Source organism: Xenopus laevis, chromosome 6S, assembly GCF_017654675.1.
Source record: "Xenopus laevis strain J_2021 chromosome 6S, Xenopus_laevis_v10.1, whole genome shotgun sequence".
NCBI lineage: Eukaryota > Metazoa > Chordata > Amphibia > Anura > Pipidae > Xenopus > Xenopus laevis.
In genome coordinates, this window is record NC_054382.1 from 22,838,392 (window position 1) to 22,850,574 (window position 12,183).

The following is a 12,183-nucleotide window of genomic DNA, read 5'->3' on the forward strand; positions in this document are numbered from 1 at the left end:
GTACTGATTGGAGTTCGTTAATAAATTTTGACTGCTTAATTACAGTCGTTTTGTGTCTGCTTGGAGGAGGTAAGTCCACTACTGCCTCCTCTGATTACCAAGTTTTTTGTTTTTTAACTCGTTTATATCCTTTTATTCTTTTGGCGCCTCTGTTCTTTTTATACAATTGCCATCAATTATGTCACTGAAATAAAGCCTTGACAGTATGCTAGATAGACTTTATGGCACTTACGCTGGATCAAAATTTTTGTATCAAAAAAATGTATACAGGTATGGAATCCCTTGTCTGGAAACCTGTAATTCAAGCTCAGAGTTACAGAAAAGCTGTCTCCCATAGACCCCATTATAAGCAATAATAAAACAGGGGTCCACCTGGGTTGTAAGGATTTTTACTCTGACCAGTAAAGCTCTTCACACAAGAGCTCAGAAGGGTTGAGGTCTGCTGATTATGCTGAATAGTCCATCAAAGATTGTTTTCTGGCTTCATGTTTTTTTTCTCAAATGGGTTTCAATAGCTTTGGATCTTTGTACTGCTCCATGATGAAATTTGCACCAATCAAGCACTGATGACATCAAGCACTGACCACATGACATGTCATGGCGTTATACAAACACATCTACTAATATAGACCTTCCCCATAGGCTAACATTGACTTCGGTAGGTTTTAGTTGGCGAACTAGGGGGTCTAAGTTTTTTTTAAAGAGACAGTACTTCGACTATTGAATGGTCGAATAGTCGGACGATTTTTAGTTCGAATCATTCGATTCAAAGTCGTAGTCGAAGGTTGAAGTAGCCCATTCGATGGTCGAAGCAGCCAAAAAAAACATTCGAAATTCAAAGTTTTTTTTTTTTTCTATTCCTTCTCTCGAGCTAAGTAAATGGGCCCCGTAGCGTAGATGTGGGGGATTTTTGTGAAAACTTGAATAAAGTCACTTGAAGTTATAACCGTGAGTGCTCCTAAATATTTTCAACTTTTTACAACAATAAGGAGCACCAGGGATTTGATCTGCAATATGGTAGACATATTAGGAAAATTGATATGCTCACAATCATTTTAGCAAGAAAGAATGATAATGAAAGTGGACCTACATAATATTTTTTTTTGCCCAAGGCTGTATGTAATGCATGTCATTGAAGGGACATTGAATCAGGAGAATGCGGGCCAACTTTTCTCATTTGTGTGCAGATGTGTACATCATTAAATTGGCATAGAGTTTTCTGTTGATTGTGTTGAATAGTAACTTGCTCTAAAAGTCATTGTTTGCTTCTTATAATTTCTAATAATAGTATCTTTCCCTCCAGCCTGCTTTACCTCCATGAGAATCCAGAATCGCTGCAGTAAAATTACTGACAGATGCGGAAGAATTTGAGGTACTGTAGGTACTTTCTCCCCAGTGTTCGGCTTCACAACATCTTTTGATTTATGCTTTTTTAATTATCAGTAAAATGTTCAAACATTTAGGTTAAAGCATATAGAGCATATGCTAGTAATCATTTCTGGAAAAAATGATTTATATTTATAAGGGACAAGTCCTCACCTTATATCAGGGATCCCCAACTTTTTAGAAGCAACACTAGCATGAAAAATGTTCATGGTTGCCAAATAAGTGCTGTGATTGGCCATTTGGTAGCCCCTATGTGGATTGTCTGCTTACATTGAGGCTCTGTTTGGCACTGCACCTCATTTTTATTCAACCAAAACTTGCCTCCAAGCCTGGAATTCAAAAATAAACTCCTGCTATGAGGCCACTGGGAGCAACATCCAAGAGGTTGGAGAGCAACATGTTGCTCGTGGTCTACTGGTTGGGGACCACTGCCTTATTTGGTAATATTACTGAAGAAGGAAAGAAACACAACATCTTCTCTTTTCATGCCTGCATTCTACATACACAGTGGGTCAAAGCCAGATAAATGTAACTGAATTATAAATAGCTGTCTCCAGGTGTCATGTTTAAACAGAAACAAGAAAACTACAAGAACCACATTTGTAAATTATATTAATATTTCTTATTATTACAGGTTTGCTATCAGAAGATTCTCCATTTAACTAAATCCCCCTGCTGTGCAACAGGCTATAGTATAGTCACTGTAAACAAGCTTCAAATGAATTTCCATTATTATTTTTATCAGCTGATGTAGCCACATGGATAACATTATTGCTTTATAAGAGAACAATATTATTATAACCATGCATTACATTGTTTGATCTCTTATGCTTTGTATCATACAATTCTTGTTTTTCCTTTAGAAGTTGCTAAATGCCCTTGCACATTCCTCGCTCTGATATCACTTTTTTAATGGCTGTATTAAAAATTGACCGTTAAACATTGTCATTGGGGCCCATTCACTAAGCTCGAGTGAAGGAATAGAGGAAAATAGAGGAAAAATAGTTCGAATTTCGAATGTTTTTTTTGGCTACTGCGACCATCGAATTAGCTACTTCGACCTTCGACTACGACCTTCGACTTCTAATCGAACGATTTGAGCTAAAAATCGTTCGAATATTCGACCATTCGATAGTCGAAGTACTGTCTCTTTAAAAAAACTTCCACCCCCTAGTTCGCCACCTAAAACCTACCGAGGCCAATGTTAGCCTATGGGGAAGATCTCCATAGGCTTTTCAAGGTTTTTCTGATCGAAGGATAATCCTTCGATCGATGGATTAAAATCCTTTGAATCGTTCGATCAAATGATTATTCCTTTGATCGTTCGATCGAACGAATTAACCCTCGATATTCGACCCTAGGTAAATGTGCCCCATTGTGTTCTCCTGAAGTGAGCACTATTGTAATTCAATTTGTATAACTATGAATCATGAACAATTTTAAACCATTATTTTTTGTTATTTAAAGCAAATGCCTCAAAAGGCCAGTAATAGAAAAAATCTAATTACTCAAATTTTACTTCACAACTCAAATTTTTTGAGATTTATTAAGTGAGAAAAAAATCAAAAAAAAAATCAATGTAAAACTTTGGCACCTAAAAGCTGACAATTTCATGTAGATGTCCATGAAAGTTGTATTAGCAAAATGTAAGCATTTTTTTCAAGTTTTTCAAAACATTTTGGGGCAGATTTATCAAGAGTCGAAGTGAATTCGAGGGAATTTTCTAAGTTAAAAAATTTGAAATTCAAAGCAATTTTTTGAATACTTCGTTGGACTATTCGACCATTCGATAATCGAAGTACTGCCTCTTTAAAAAGACTTCGACTTCAATACTTCGCCAACTTAAACCTGCCGAAGTGCTATGTTAGACCTTCCAGAGCAATTTTCAAAGTTTTTTATATTCGAAGGAAAATCGTATGATAGAATCGTTTGAATGGTTCGATTCGAAGTGCGATTGTACAATCGTGCTACGATTGGAATACGATCGTACAATGAATAAAATCCTCTGACTTCGAATGTCGGAGGATTCTATTTGATGGTTGAATTTCTAAGTATTTTCCACTTCGAAATTCGACCCTTGATAAATCTGCCCCTTTGAGAGTTTGTAACCCCTTTGGAAATGATGAGCAAAATTGCTGCATTTTTTTCACATTCTTATTTAATCAAGTTTTTAATATTCAAGTATTTTTATAAATAAGCACACATTCTAGTTTGGTAAGTTTTAGCGTTTATTTGAAATTATAACGATAACATTTGCCAACTCAAAAGGAGAAGTTCTTTTAGAGATAAAGATGATAGAATATTTTAATATTAGAAACAAATCTAACTGCATTCACTGCCTATAACAAGGCAAACATTGCAAGCAGAAGGTGAGTGGTGTGACATAAATTGTAGTAGGGACATTGTGACATGTCAATCTGATGTTATGAATCGGAAGACAGAGTTCTGTAATTCTCTGTGAGTGCTGTATTGTGATCCTACCGTTTGTTGCTATAGTAGTTTTAATAATAAAATTGATATAAAATATGGCATTCTGCTTATTTTTGGGTCATTCTTGGTGGCAAATGTGATCGAGAGAATTAAAAATAACAGTAAAGTGGCGATTTTATAATTCTTATTCTAATTTTAAATTTTTATTATGTTTAAAAAGGTATACATGACCAGTGTTTTAAAATGTATGCTCTCCAACATACCGGAACATATTAGGAAAATTTAGGCCATGCTTCCATTCCACCATTGTGGCACCTTCAATCCATGTTTGGCTAACCCCTCTTTCCAGTCCACGATTCAGTACTGTCCAACCTAAAGAGTGACAGTTGGGAAGTATGAAAACATCTGCTTCCTTTATTCGTTTTTTTAACAATATTTTATGAATATTTTTTTTTGTTTACCATTGTATATAAACTGTTAAGTGTAGCCAAACAGACAGAACCAACTGCTCACACTTTTTTTGAGAAAAGCATCATGTAGAGCTCAATATTGAAATTACACTTTTTTTTGCATTATTTATAACCTATCTGTCTTCTAAATATGCTTCATTCTAGCTCAGAGACAATTACCATTTGTCTACAATTGTGCACCTATATATTTTTACTTTATATACATGTAAATTATATTACATGCACTCTCTTTTTTGTTTTATACATTCAGCTAGTAAATATGAATTACCCAAGGTTTCAATTTATAGTGCCATTTGGAATACTCAGGAGAGTCATAAGCAGCCTCTATGATCAATCGCGAGCTTTTTAGAGGATTTGAAAATCATGTATGTTATGTTACTTTATATTTTACAATAATATTGTCACATTAAATAAACTGCCATATTTTATCACCATAAACTAGCAGAAGAGAATGTTGTTTCCTAACATTTATTGATTTAACGTTTACTATCATGATTTATATACAGTTCTGTATATAAATCATATAACTTCTTGTTTGACAAAAAACATATAGGATTATGGTAGATTAATATACTATTGGCATATGACAGTGCTACGCAATATGTTGGCGCTATATAAATACATGTTAATAATAATAATAATAATATGTTGTGTTTGTGGGAAGGTATATATTTCAAAAGTTACTGTTTTTGAAGAGCTGGTAAATGTCAGGGTATGCAGGTCTGCCCTGTTGAAGGGGTACATAAGAGTGTTAAAAGGTTTGTAAGTTACTTTTGGAGGGTTCATTAGAAAAGGTTAGGGGGCAAATTTATCAAGGGTCAAATTTCGAAGTAATGGGAGTTTTTTTGAACTCCCATAACTTCGAAATTCAAATAGAAAAAGACGAACAAAAATGTATTTAAAAAACCAAAGTTTTTTATGCGGGTTAATAGGCTGTATTCAATCATTCAAATCCGATTGAAAGTATTTAAAAAAAAAACTTTGATTTATCAAAGTCCACCAATTGACTCCATATAGGTTCTAGGAGGTCCCCCGTAGGCTATAACAGCAATTTGGCACATTTTAGATGTTGATTGGTTGAAGTCGAAGATTTAAAGAGACAGTACATGATAAATTTCGATATTCTAATTGTTTACAAATTCAAATCGAATTTGGACTATTCCCTAGTCAAAGTACACACAAATTAGCTCGAAAATGTTTTCCAGCACATACATTCCCTATTAACTCATTAAACTAGTTTCTAAAACATGTTACATCATGTAACAACAATTTGACTGGAAAAAGTTTTTCTTTTTTGTTTGTGGGAAAATGTAATAATAAATAAGCGTAAAAAACCTGAGCGGGATAGATCTGAGTTTGTAGCAGCCGATATTGAGATAAATTCGGACCTTGATAATTAACCCCATAAGGGTTAAGAAGATTGTTATTAGCCTGAGGAACATTCCGGAGTCCAGCCACAGATGTCTTTACGTCTTTACATAGTTGACTGCATCAATATTCAATGGATACGTTGGTGGTTTGGTTTTAAACACAATTCTAATCAATTTACACCCTGGTTATCATTTATATACTATTTGATAGGCCTTTTCAACAGAGAACATCCTAAGGTGTTAAACCGAAATACAGCCTGCTTGCATAAACTAAAAAAATGTCAAAGGATTTCCTAGAATCTCACATAAAAACACCAGTATATGTACCTAAAAAACTGAAGTTATTTTTCTTTTATTGGCAGCTCAAAAAAAATCCTCTGTCAGACTGTGCAATACCTGAATCTTAATGATTGGCTCTAATCCCAGACTTCCTAGAAATGCACATGTTTTTTAGATATGTATCCAAGAGACAACTCTCAGTAACTAACTCATTGATCTATTTCTCACTCTGAAATTTAGATTCACATTTTCTCAAGCTCGAAATCTCAATAGCAAGGGATCGGCCGTGTATGTTTCCTTAACAGGCCTCGATGGGATTTTCACAGTGAGGAACAATACTATAAAAGTTATCTAAAAATGGAGAACAAAATAACATTACTCATACAGCAGATTCCTGCAAAAGTGTTCCATGGCAGGCTCATAAATAAGTAATTAATCAATTCTGAATTTATTATGGAACCTCAATTATATATTTTTTTGCAGTTCATACTTTGAAGAAGGTGCCATTTTGAGGCATAAATGTAAATATAACTCATATAGTATAGAGAGTGCTTTACATTGAATCTTGGATGATAAGTTAAATTTAGCTGTATACTACAGTTAAATGAAGGTGTGCCTTTTAATTACTGAGAACTAATTTTTTTGCATTAAGAAGAATCATCAACATATTCCATTCTGATCCACCAGCATGGGGTTTAATCGCGGGAAAGTAAATTCTGACCACATTGGAATTTTTATTAATGAAGCAAGGGTAGACCTTTGAGAACGTTCAAGATAAATTTTCCAAATATGTTGTACATAATTAACTGCCCTTAAAGATGATGGCAGCAAAGAAAAAAAGTTCTCAAACTTTAAATTGGATTTGATTTGATTTGATTTGTTCATTGTAACTTTGTGCATTAATATTCTAGTATTTTACTGGTCTTAATTAATTTGGAATTATTAATATAATGGTGAGAATTATGTTACTGGCTCTTGAAAAAAAAATAATTACAAAGGGTTTTTATGCTTATCTGTTGTTGGATTTGAAAATTATTTTATACGCAGAATAATTCCTTTTAAGTGAATTTAAGTGAATTTTGTGTGATGTTTCATTGTAGTCTATCGATATTGTATCACTGTGACAGCTACTGCTCATCATTCAAACAAGTATATCATCATACAGTAGCTATATTCTTAAAATCCCCCATGATGTTTTCAATATGAGGAGCCATTTTTTATTTTGCATTTTAAGTTCACCTTCTCATCAAAACTTGCTTCCATGGGTAGTTTAACATGTTTATTGACATATAATACAAATAATACAAGAGCCATGAAGATCCTGAAAATGATATCCTTATTTATCAAAGTCCGATTTTATCTCAACATCTTCTGCTGCAAACTCCGATCAAATCCGCTTGGGTTCTTTACGCTTATTTATTATTACATTTTCCTGAAAATTTGCTTATTCGGGAAAAAATCTGATTTTCAAGATTTTTTCTGATTTTTCACCCGAAAACTCGGATTTCTTTTGTTTTTTGCTCAAAAACTTCGGAACCCAGCATACATCAAAAAATCATTGGGACTTCTCCCATTGACTTATATGCAACCTCTAAAGGTCTGAGATGTTGGATTTTCTGATTCAGACTTATCCATCCTCGGGGTTTAATAAATTCTGAAATATTCGTGATTTTTAAAAAGTCCGGTTTTATGAAAAAAAATCACAAATATTTCGTGAATTTTGCATTCTGAGTTTAGTAAATAACCCCCTCAGTGATGTCATCTGTTAAAAACAGAGCTTAGTGATGTCATTTTTGTCACATGACTCGCTAAAACTTGTGTATTTAAATAAATAAAGTACCCCTTGTTGGAAAATACGAGGATATTAGAAGTAACATAATAATCTTCGGCCACGTGCATTTATATGGTCATGGAATTCCTCTGTGACTTATTATATCCTTATATTTTACAATAGGGGGTGCCTTCTTCACTATATATTGGTAGTTAGTGTGGACAGCACAGAGAAGGTCCCTTTCCAGTTAGTCACTTGTGGGAATATATTTGATGTATTTCAAAATACACATTTATTGACAATAGTTTTAATAACCAGTTAAAAAGCTTGATGTGAAACGTCCTGTTCATTAAGAAGAAACCATTTTCTTCACCCATCCCAGACACATTAGTTGACCCGCTTCAATCATTTCAAGGGTGTATATATTAACATAATGAAAGCATCTTCATATGGTTACTTCCTTTGTAATATGAATAGACTCTTGCATTGTACTCACAACTCTGGGTTCAAAGGGGCCTTGTTACCTGCTCCTGTTTAGTTCATAAACTATTTACGGAGTGCTTAATGGCTTCTTTATTGATGGGAAAACTTAGCAAGAATGGATAGAGCTGTGCTTTGGCAGATGTTCACTGTGATTTGATCACCAGTGCACCATGTTCTAGTGATCAACATGTGAGTTGTCCCACTCTGGAGCCTGTTTGTATTCTGCTGACAGCATTGTTTGCTTGCTGAGTTGTGAAGATTGTGTCATGCTGAGTGAATGCATAATCATTCTTACCTCAGCAGGAATAGGGTTGCTTGGAAGCGTCAAGTGGTGACCAGCTGAGGCTTATAGCAAAGGGGACAGTAGGAAAAAAATTAATAAGGATGAAGCAACTAAACCATTTTTCCTTTATATGGTGCAACAGTTGTCTTGATTATTAAACAGGAAGTGAACTTTTCTTTTTCACATTTAGGGGCAGATTTATCAAGGGTCCAAGTGAATTAGAGGAAATTTTCGAAGTAAAAAAATTCCAAATTCAAAGTAATTAATTGGTTACTTCGACCATCGAATAGGCTACTACGACTTCGACTTAGAATTCGATTCAAAGTAAAAATACTTTGATCATTCGACCGCTCGACCTGCCGAAGTGCTATGTTAGCCTTTTTGAAGTCGAAGAAAAATCGTTCGATCGATGGATGAAATTCGAAGGATTTCATCGTTCGATCGAACGATTTTACTTCGACCGCAAATGGCCAAATCCGACGTAAAAAAACTTCGACTTCGATATTCGAAGTTGAAGTATTCCAATTCGATGGTCAAATTTCGAAGCTTTTTCTACCTTCAATTTGACCCTTGATAAATCTGCCCCTTAGGGTGCTACGGGCGACTATGAAAAACGAAGTGCTCAGAGTGCCATCCTGCTGGCGATTTACATTCTAGCCGGCGGGAGGCAGTTTGGGGAGATTAGTCGCCCCGAAGAAGAAGAGATTTGTCGATGGGCGACTGATTTCCCTAAATCTGAGCGTGTGCCCTGACCCTAAAGATCACCATTATGAATGCTTTTAGTTTTATCTTTTGAAACATTGTTTCAAGATGTTTGAGTAAACAATTGTGCCCATACATTTTAAAAAGTGCTGTTCCTGAGACTGAAAAATATATTTTTCCTTTATAAGTCAATATGACGTCTCTAAACAGATTTCTATACTGCACATTAGCCTAAAACCTTTTATTACCGCTTTAGAACTATGGCTGCTTTATTGATCAGTGTGTTGAGCCTGATTCATTCCCTAAATAGTACAGAATAGCTTGAAATGCAAATCAGTCACACTGTTTCAATTCTTCCAGTGTGGGAAGGAGCTTTCCAAAATATCCCGTATCTAAAATATCTGTTTTTATTTTGTTATACACTGCTAATTAGTGTTATCAATTTTTTGTTAATAATTATATACACTTATATTTTTTATGATATAATTTATAATAGTATAATTGCAATAAATCATAATCATAGAAATTAATTATAACCACTTCTGGAGGCTCTAGCTACAGAATTAAGTAAAATGAGGAATATGCAAGAAAAGCTGTAAAAACATTTTTCATCGAAACGAAGAAAGATAGAGACGGAATATGTTGAATTTATAATTCACATTTTTAATGTGAATTGTTTTTGTTTTCTTTTTATCTTTGATGTTGCAGAGACATCTATCGTAAAGTCAGTCGGATGACTGTCAAATTGTCTTCAAGAGAAAGAAATACAAAAAGTCCAGTTGATTTGAATTATTACTATAGATATACTATGACCTGGAGGTCTGAGAACCTTCACAGGCATGTTCCAGAGACACTTCTGCTTAGTCAGTGTTATAAGGACACATAGCCCAATACTAGCTATAAAAAAGCTGATACTATTGCAGTTCTTGTTCGTAGACAGTATTTCATTTAAATATATCTTATCCAAGGTAAATGGTATTAAAGCTCATTCATATCTGTGCTTACAAAGCTAAAGGGTAAGAAAGCATGGTGCCCATAAAAGCATTTTCCCCATAATGTACCTTCTCGGCACTATAGTTCTGTGATTAGCACTACTGCCTTGTTTTGACTGTGAGTTTGCTTCCAATAAGGGCTCTATCGATATAGCTTATACGTTGCCTCATGCTACAGAGTGTTTCTCCCACACTCCAGAAATAGTAGGTTCCTGATGAAGTTGACCCAAGTGTATGTACCGTATATACTCGAGTATAAGCCGACCCGAGTATAAGCCGAGGTACCTAATTTTACCTACAAAACTGGGAAAACTTATTGACTCTAGTATAAGCCTAGACACAACTACAGCCCTGTCTCCCAGCAGCGCACATTCTGCCAAAGCGACCCCCCCAGCGATCAACCGGACTTCTTTGCAAAGTTGATGGTGACAGAGAATTGCCAAACGGATTACTGTGTGCATTGTCCCACTGTCCCACTACCATGTGCAGAGGGTGCTGTTTGATATTGCCATCACTGTTAATCTTTCGTATAACCAACAGAGGGCGCTGTGGGCACTGTGTGATATTGCAGTCACTGTTATTCTTTCATTTAACCAACAGAGGGTGCTGTGTGATATTGCAGTCACTGATAATCTTTCATATAACCAACAGAGGGCACTGTGTGATATTGCAGTCACTGTTATTCTTCCATATAACCAACAGATGGCGCTGTGTGATATTGCAGTCACTGTTATTCTTTCATATAACCAACAGAGGGCGCACTGTTATTCTTTCATACAACCAACAGATGGCGCTGTGTGATATTGCAGTCACTATTAATCTTTCATATAACCAACAGAGGGCGCACTGTTTTTCTTTCATACAACCAACAGATGGCGCTGTGTGATATTGCAGTCACTGTTATTCTTTCATATAACCAACAGAGGGCATTGTGGGATATTGCAGTCTCTCCCCAAGTGTACTGTTATAGGAATGATTAAAAGTGACTGCAATCTCAGCTACTCGGGTTGGGTACCGCTGACCCGAGTATAAGCTGAGGTAGACTTTTTCAGCACATTTTGGATGCTGAAAAACTCGGCTTATACTTGGGTATATACGGTATGTAAATGTCATAAAAATATTAGACTGTAAGCTCTGCTGGGGCAATGTTGTTGCTATTCTGAAAGATAAGGATAGTTTAGGAAAGAAATGTTAAAGAGGACCTCCATCCAAACCATTTATAAACCCACAATTTCAATGGTTTTAAAGGTATTGGTAAATGTAATTGCAAATGAAAACTTAATTTAGTAGTGATAAGTCTAAAGCAACTGGGCCATGTTTTAGTAATCTTGCTAATGTATCAAACATACTTCTTCAGTTTAACTGAGTAAGGTAATACAATCACCAACATCCAATTACAGTTCCATTGAATTACTCATGTAGGTGTATACGAAATTGCTCAAAAATTCCAACTGCTATAGACTTATCACTACTAGATGAGAAGTTTCCCTGTAACAAAAAAAAAAAATGGAAACGAGTTTCATTTGACACCATAAAAAATGGATTTCAGGCTTGTATTTTGAGCTCAGCATTTTGAACCCACGTGGTTATGAGGAAAATGTAGAACTTGGCAACAATGACATTTTATTTCTGTTCAGCAGACAAATCTTTATTTTGTTCCCCACTTAATTTCTTTATAAACTACAGTGCAAATCTGCTAGCACAAAAAGCATGTGTGCTAAGAATCTGCTCCTTTCAATAGTTCACACCATATATATATATATATATATATATATATATATATATATATATATATATATATATAGTTAGTTAGTATAGATATTGTGGTGTTTATACAAATGGCCTGTAGATGTCACTGTGTGCTCATACTTATACTGTGCATACTTCCTGGTGAAAGTGAAACCTTAGTGTTGTGTAATACCTGCATGACTCTGCTAATAAAGCACTGTTATACTCTACTCATCCTCGGCTACCCTAAACATAACAGATATGGGTTTATATAATTTATGTGAAAGTA

General features: G+C 34.9%; 1 pseudogene; it reads left to right on the top strand.

Annotated features, from left to right (window-relative positions):
- LOC108719669 overlaps positions 1–12,183 on the top strand; it is a 250,167-nt pseudogene that overhangs the window by 4,347 nt on the left and 233,637 nt on the right.